General features: G+C 37.0%; 1 long non-coding RNA gene across 1 annotated transcript; it reads left to right on the top strand.

Moving 5' to 3' along the window:
* The first annotated feature begins 1,837 nt into the window (after positions 1-1,837).
* Positions 1,838-2,353, top strand: LOC149655961 (uncharacterized). The gene is made up of 2 exons (XR_016370319.1): positions 1,838-1,897; positions 2,098-2,353. It is a non-coding gene; the product is annotated as an uncharacterized LOC149655961 (long non-coding RNA).
* Positions 2,354-8,541: the final 6,188 nt, after the last annotated feature.

Below are 8,541 nucleotides of genomic sequence, written 5' to 3'. Positions count from 1 at the left end.
TTCCAAGCACTTAAATTGTTGAAAGATTATTAATTCGAAACTACGTCCGATGCCACAGATATCTGTTTCTAATGTATACAACATCGTTTTCTCCTCAGATGCTATGTGATCCGAATGTGTATCTGAAAGATGCATCTGATCTGAAGTGAAAATTGCTTTCAATTGTTTAACTGATAGCAGAAGTCAAGCAAAAATATGTGATCTGTTCGGATCACAAATCAGATAACTGTTTTTGGTTTAAAGCACTAGGATAGACAAAAGACCAGAAGATGGTGGTGTTTAGAAACCAGTACGTACAGTCTGGTGTCCATGTGGGATGGATAAAAGACGAGATGTTGGTGGTGTTTAGAAGCCAGTTAGTACAGACTGGTGTTCATGTGGGATGGACGAAATTCCAGATGATGGTGGTGTTTAGAAGCCAGTAAGTACAGAATGGTGTCCCTGTGGGATGGACAAAATACCAGGTGATGGTGGTGTTTGGAAGCCAGTAAGTACAGACTGGTGTCCGTGTGGGACTACCAAGAACCGGAGCTGCAGTATAGTGCTGGAGTTGTTGTCAAGTATCGGAGTTTCCTTGTAGACTCCAAATTACCATCAACGACCAAATAGAGCTGGGAGTATCGAGGCTTTTCAGTATCGGTACCGGTATCGAGTATTAAACATTCTATCCAGTATCGGAATCGGTATCGAAGACTTAAATACTCGATACTTTTTGGTATCGAGTATTTACTAAATAACACTATTAGAGAACATTTTGGTTGTAAAACTATAAGAAAACATTTTCATACCTAATTCTTTAAAAAAACCCTAATCATTCTCAAAACGATTTTTTCTAATGAAATATCTGTGAAAGAAACTTTGTGTCTGAGTCTGAAAAACTGATACAGATTCAAAATTTGTAGCGACGAACGAAGCATCACTTACCTTAAGTTACGTATAGTCAATTTTCCCTTGACCGATATTTTTCCTTAATTTTTCTACCACCGAGGACATATTTAAAACTAATAGGTCATTAAAATAATTCAAAATATAACCGCTAATTGAATCAACCAAGCCTTCTAAGATCCTAAGCATGCCAAAAACTCGAAAGTGTGCTCATCGTGAAACTGATTTTGTGAAGATCAACATGTATCAGCTGTCTGTTTGTAAGAAATAAATTCTTATAACACATAATATTACTTGGTAATTTAATTGCCCAATTGATTACGTAAATAATAAAAAATCTTACTTTGTCACAAAAATCAGTTATTTTTTTACAAAATTAGAAAAACTTTGGAATTGAGATCAACTTTAAATCACAGTAAATACACTTTTGTAAATTATAATAATATCGGTTGAGCTCACCAAATGACAATACAATTTTGTATCATTCAATTTAAATAGTAATGTTAGTAGTTATTAGAACTAATATTTTGGTCACTAAAAACAGGTATTTTTTTGTCACAAAAAATTAGAAAAACATGTATTGAGATCAACTTTAAATCACAGAAAATATACTTTTGTATCATAATTATATCGGTTGAGCTAACCAACTGAAGATAAAACTTTGTATCATTCAATTTTAATAGTAATGTTAGTAATTAACTGACTACAAAGTACAAACCAAAGACTTTCATGAAATTATCAAGTTTATCTTTAGTTTTAGGAATTGTTGTAACATGGCTGCCAGAATTCTTGGAGCTTCCACTCCTTGGTTCTGGCCAAGGTTCGTTAAGTAAAGCGCTATAACAGGTTGCCTCGATCGGCTGTTTTTTCGATCGTTTTTTTCGGGCTAATAAAACCGCGCGCTCGCTTTTCTCTCGTGACGTCACGAGATGAATTTTTCCGTTTTGGACTGATGCTGTCGTCGCGGCGGCCGTGTTTACTTCTCTAAGAAATAGAGATTAAAAGATAAAAGGTTGGTAAATTTTTACTATTTTTAATTAATATTGTTCGTTTAATAGTGTATTATAACGTTAGCTGGACTATTTTATTAGTTTTGGTGGTGTTTTTCAGTTATTGGGGATTTGGGGTTGACATTTTGATTATTGAAACTAAGCCTCGGGTTATGGTTTATTATAAATAAAAGCGAGGGTTTATGATGGATTGTTTATTTAGGTAATTCATTATGCCTGGAGGAATGAAGTGTGCAGTTTTGGGGTGCTTAAATAAGTACAGAAACACCTCAAAGTGTTCAAGTAACTCTGTCTCATATTTCACGTTCCCGAAAGACAGTAAATTGAGAAGGATATGGCCGAAAGTGTGAATGTTTACAGCACGTTTTAAGTGCTTATAATTAAATAAAATCTCTACATTAAGTTTTCCCATGTATTTGTTGCACCAAAACAAATAAAAACATTTTAACTATAAATAACAGTCTAAGAGAGCATTTACTTTACAAAAACAATTCTAGACATTTTTAAGGATTAATCTAGAGTTTTCTGTGTTGAGAGAGCATGAGGAGAAACTTTCATTACTCTTTCAATAAAGACTTATTCCCAGAAGTTTTACCCACTGAAATCAAATTCCCTGACTTTGCTGAAATTTTTAAAATTCCCTGACTTTTCCCTGTACTTTTCGGCTCATTTTCAAATTGCCTGACTTTTCCAGATTTTCCAGGATTTCCTATGAAAGAAAACTGTGATAATACTCTAGTTCAAGCAGATTTACGTGATTTTAGTGTACTAGAAGAAGGGAAATAGAAGCTTTAGCGGGATGGATAGCGAAGAAGTTTCATAAAGTGTATCCCGATTTAAATTTAAGATGTAAAACTTCAGTGTCTGATCACTCATATGCGGTACCATCTTGGGCTTCCCAATTATCTTTTGGTGGCTTTGTTGTCCCCTCTACAGAGTTTCTAAATTATGTTAAAGCCTTTCAGACTGTTTTTACTAATTTCCACGATAAGGGAGATGAAGAGAAGCCATCCATATCAAATGAGAAAGGAATTGTATCAACTGTTACAGATAAAATATGTGATATTTATTCAAATTTCCCAAGAGCCATAGATAGAGGATTCGTAAAAATGCGTACCCTAATTAGAATTAAATTTTTGAATGAATTATCTGTGGAAGATGACTTGCATAGAAAAAGAGCTAAAAAAAACTAAAAAGTTTATTACTTAGGGATCTCATTAGTTCTAGTCTTGACAATACAAATATCTCTTGACAAACTGAAATGTGTTTAAAATATATTTAAGTAAATTTATTAAAAAAAACTCATATTTTCATGTGTACCACTGAAAAACCTACGCGCTGTTTAAATACTTAGTACCTGATTTTTTGTTTCATTGTTATCAAAGCTTTAAATAATAAAGATATTTTGTCTTTCACATGTTGTTGATATTATTTATAGATGTTTCAATTAAAAAAACTGTCTAAGTAACGTTTTTTAACCATTAAAATCATTAAAAGAACAGACCTGTAATAGAGAATTTCTTTACTGGCGCCTAAAACGAACATCTCGTGACGTCACAAGAGCGTAGCAGACGATGCGACTCGAATTTTTTAAAATTTGGATTTGCGATCGAGACCCCCTTGGGTTCTGGCAGGGCATATCTAGCCTCCATGTTACAAGCCACTCCCCCTTCCTCACATGTGATCTAGGATTTTTTTGTTTTGCTAATCAGTTCTGTTTATGATTTCTCCTAAGACGGATCGACTTTTTTATACCAGTTCGGTTACGGGTATATCCCTATATCAGTTAACTGAAATAAAATTGTTCTTGAATTTGGATTAAACTGTAAGTTGTCCTTATTTTATTTTATGGCCCTCGGGAAGATATTCCCTTTCGTTTAAATATTCTATTGAGGGTTACATAAATGGCGCCCAACGTGGGGCTCGAAAGACTCGAAACATATTAGGCTTTAAGCCTCGGTTTTGTCCCTAAACATTGTTGTTGTTACCGGTGAGATTTCAACGCCCCCCACGTGGGTTATTAAGCCTCGGCTCTCTCGTTGATTAATAACGCAGTTTTACCCAATTTAATTATCATTCACTTAATCCAACTTAATCATTGACTGTAACTAAAATTAGTATTGTTATTGATTGTTTAACATGAGATCTATTGTTGTAATAATTAATAAACCCTTTAATAATGGCCCACGGTCAAAACCCTATGGATTACCAAAAATGGAGATCGACCCAGAAGGAAGAAGACGACGGCGATCAACCGTCTTTCAATAATGAAGAAGATTTGGAAGAGGAGGAGTTTGATTCCTTACTACCGGCAGAACGGGAGGAAGATCTTGCAGCTTCTTTCAACAACTTGCTTTACATGGAGGACTTAACAAGAAAGAAAAAGGAAGAGAAGACTATTGTTTCCTACTTAAACCCTTTAGCCTCGGGAGAAACTCCCTATCAACTCTTTCCGATGAGAGGCATTCCTCCTCCTGCGGGGTCTTCTACCCCTTTAACTATCCCTTCCTCTGCTGGGAATAATCCATCAGGTTCCGATACAGAAGTACCTAGTGTTAGGCCAAAAGTTCGCTTTTTCAGTACTTTTTAGTCTAAGACTGGATCGCGACGTAATCCTAATGTGGAGGAGAATACTTCCCCTTCTAAGCCTACACGGACTGATCCTCAACTGGAACTACAAGGGATATCCCTCCAATTCCTCCTAGTAATTTCCAATTTGGTCCAAATACATCTGCTGAGGATGTAGGAAATCATTTACTCCCCCTATTTCAGGCCATGGTGAATAGTTCCACGGTAATAGCAAATGCCCTACCTCAACTAGTACAAGCTAATGCAAATTTAGTAAAAGCTATTTCTCCAGCTCCTTCAGCTGTTAGAACCCCTGTTATTCCTCCTGAAAGGTTAGATTTTTCGGGCTCACCAAATGAAAGTGCCGCAGAGCTTCTCATTTCTTATGAGGAGTTCTCTAAGTTCCATAAACTTACAGATAAAGAGAGTCTACCTGCTTAGAGGGCATGCCCTTTACTGGTTTAGAAATCTAACCCTGAGATATGATTTGGTACGCCAAACTAACCCGAACAATCCTAAGCTAACATGGAATAGATTTAAGAAACATTTTAAAGCTCAATTTAGGGACTCGGAAGCAGATTCAAAACTTATATTAGAAATTTCCCGGAGGAGACAGAAAAATAAAGAATCTGTTGAAGAATTTATTGGGGAAGTAACAAAATTAAATCTGGGAATGAATCTCCCGTTAACGGAAAAGTAATTAGTTAACATTATAAAAAGTAACCTTAAAAAAGAGTTGGAAGCTCCTCTCCTTTTTATGCCATTTACAACTCTTGAGCAGTTAAGGACAGCTTTAAAAACAGTAGAAAGAAACCTGCACAAGGAAGATAAGCCTACTGAGAAGAAAAAATCTCCTCCTAAGCAGTCGAATAGGGCTAGGGATTCCCGAAATAATGGAGCCTTTGCTCCACAGCCTTATGCCATGAATTGGATCCCTCATCCTATGTATTATAATCAGAATGCCCTACCTTGGGAATATCCTAATCAAAATATGGGAAACCAAAATAGGTCAATGATCCCAAATGTACAAGGAAATAACTCTCGACCAAATTCAAGGTCTACGTATAGAGCCGCCAAGTCCCCAGCTAGACAATTCAACATGCACCCCATCCCACGGAGACTTCCTCATCATCATCCTCTTCTACTTCAACGTCACCTCCTCAGGACGATCAGGACTTAGATCAACAGATCCCTCCTGCAATACCAGATGATTCTCATCGCCCAACTGAATCTGACAGTGAACCAGGCATGGCCTTATTTGAAGACCCTCCTCTCCTACTCCGTACTAACCACGATATGAGAGCCTTCCAGCTCATTCATCCCACTAATGATAGTCCGCCTTCTGCGGCAGGGGAGGCTTCCCCGTCTGATCATGAAAAATCAGTCGTGGAAACGAAGCTACATACATCAACTTCTAGTTTCACGGAAGAAATTTTAACACCTGAGCCTGAAAAATCAGTCAAAGAACCTGAGCTACCCAACTCAACTTCTAGTTTTACAGAAGAGATTCCAACGCCTGAGCAAACTCCTGGAAACCCAGTCGCGGAACCGGAGCCACACCAATCACCTTCTTCCGGCTTTTCGGAGGAGATTTTGACACCTGAACAGATTTCTCAGTCGCATTCCCAATCGCTACGTGAGTCCAAAAGTTCATCGGCCACATTATCTGAGTCGATGAGGACCCCACGATTAAACAGGGCTACCTTACCCGATGCCTATATAGAGCCTTTTCGATTGGGATGGCGTAGAGAAGTGTGTAAGCGGGCAACGGTTAGACCGGGAGGAAACGAGGTCGATATCTATTACCGTCCTCCAGACAATAAAAGATTAAGGTCACCTTACGAAGTCCAAGTTTACCTCGAAAATAATAAGATCCCGAACCTAACCAGGGAACATTTCTCGTTTGCTCGAGAACCAATCTCAGTTTTCCCGTGGGAGTTTATCACCCAAGCCCCTAAAAGAATTACTAAATCGTATAATGTTCGGTGGCCGAAGTAGAACTAAAATGCCGTCATCAAACGGAAGAAAAAAATTGTTTAAATTTTGTGATAACACTTAAACCCCTGCAAAAGGTTTTTCTGGGTTCCTCGGGGTAACCCTTAACTTGAAACAACATGTTTGAAATTTTTCTATAATTTTGTATAATAAATATAAGTTCCTATAGAGGGGGGATGTAACATGGCTGCCAGAACTCTTGGAGCTTCCACTCCTTGGTTCTGGCAGGGCATATCTAGCTTCCATGTTACAAGCCACTCCCTCTTCCACAGATGTTATCTAGGATAATTTTAGTTTTGTCAATCAGTTCTGTTTATTAATTCTCCGAAGACGGATCGACTTTTGTATTCTAGTTCGGTTACGGGTTTATCCCTATATTGGTTAACTAAAATAAAATTGTTATTGAATTTGGATTAAAACTGTAAGTTGTCCTAATTTATTTTATGGCCCTCAGGAAATTATTCCCTTGAATTAAGTTTATTCTACTGAGGGTTACATCATTTATGTCAAAATTCATCAGGTCACAACATATCCAGCCAGCCGTCCAGCCAACAGAGGTCGGAACAATACGTTTTCCACTCTAAAGAGTGGCAAAACGTAAAAACGTAAAATAAACTTCTGAATATTAATGTGTATATTTTAAACGAAATATAAATGAGTCTGCCTAGAAATTAATAATTAATAGATTTTACTTTTCTAAAATCTAAATAAAAATAGATGCACTTTTTCTTAAATCTAAATTTATTTAGAAAAAACTGTCGGTTTCTATAATGGGCATATACAGTCCTGAACATCGTGCCACTATTTTTCCCCCTTCTACTGAATGATATTCCTTCACTCATACACCCGTTGGATTCGGCGTAATTCAAAGGTGAGACAACATTAATTATATGCGGTTTGGAGAAATAAAAGTAAGAGTACTTATTCAACAACTAAAGTATCTTTCAACACGAGTTCGTAAGCGGCAATATCGAGTCCGTAGTTCCTTACCCCTACTCTCGTATCTTCGTCTTTGTCTTAGTGATAACAAAAAAAAATCCCTTAGCATGTCGTCGGATCGACCTAATTAACTTGGAACCGCGATGCGTAACATAAAGTTACTATTTTTGTATAACGTCAAGTAAATTGAAAGTCATCATTAAATTTTGAACGCACGAAGTACAACCTGCTGGAAGAAGTAACGCTAGATAAATATGAACTTTGCGAAAACCAGTCATCCGTCTAGTTTCTTGAGCGTTCTTGTTTAACTTTTATGCCTACCTGTACTTTCTGCTAGAGCACCGACGTCGGCCATAAACACTGAGTCGCGAAAATCGACTGAGAGTTTTTTGGCCGGTTGAATAGGTAAAACCCAAATTTTTTTGGTCTAACGCAGTCTACAATAGTCTGAAACATTCAACATGGGTGATATTCGAATGGGAATAATCGAGGTAAGAATATTTAAGTAACAATAATCCCAGATGTATCTTTCAACGCGATTCGATATCGAGAAACTGAGATTAATCACGAAAGTTTCATTGGCTAATTAGTACTGTCTGAATTATTTTTATTTCTCACAGGAAACTGTGGGTATTGATATCGCCGATAATCTCTACGCTTCGGCATCGGAGTTTTACAGTAATAGGTTTAACATTAGGTAGAATTCTGTCCAACGTCCTTTTAGCGCGTTGTCTAAATAATTTTTCTACTTTATTCCAAGTGTTGATTTTGTGCCCCTACCTTTGGATGAGTTTAACTCTATCAAAAACCAGAGTGATTTACCACAGGTAATATTTAAAATTGCACAAGAGATTCCCTCAGATAATACACAGCTATTACAAACGACAATCGCCCTTAAGAACTCTCTGCGCACAAACTATAGAGTTGAGCACTATAGAAAAATGTGACACGTGAAAATACTTAATAATTATACATATTCAATTTAAAATATTTACTTTTGGCAGACAATAGACATGCTATTTACTCCGGCACAGGTCGATAGATTCTTTACACCTGAGATGAAATGTCGAATGACGAGCGTTTAAGACTCAGTGTCGACCTTCATCGTCTCTTGAGTCCCCAAAATGACCAAGACACCATCCAT

This window comes from Phalangium opilio, unplaced genomic scaffold (genome assembly GCF_054372755.1).
Source record: "Phalangium opilio isolate 3A_F unplaced genomic scaffold, DU_Popi_V2 ptg000078l_1, whole genome shotgun sequence".
In the NCBI taxonomy this organism is placed as follows: Eukaryota; Metazoa; Arthropoda; class Arachnida; order Opiliones; family Phalangiidae; genus Phalangium; species Phalangium opilio.
Note: the sequence above shows the minus strand (reverse complement) of the source record. Positions and strands in the feature narration are given on the sequence as shown.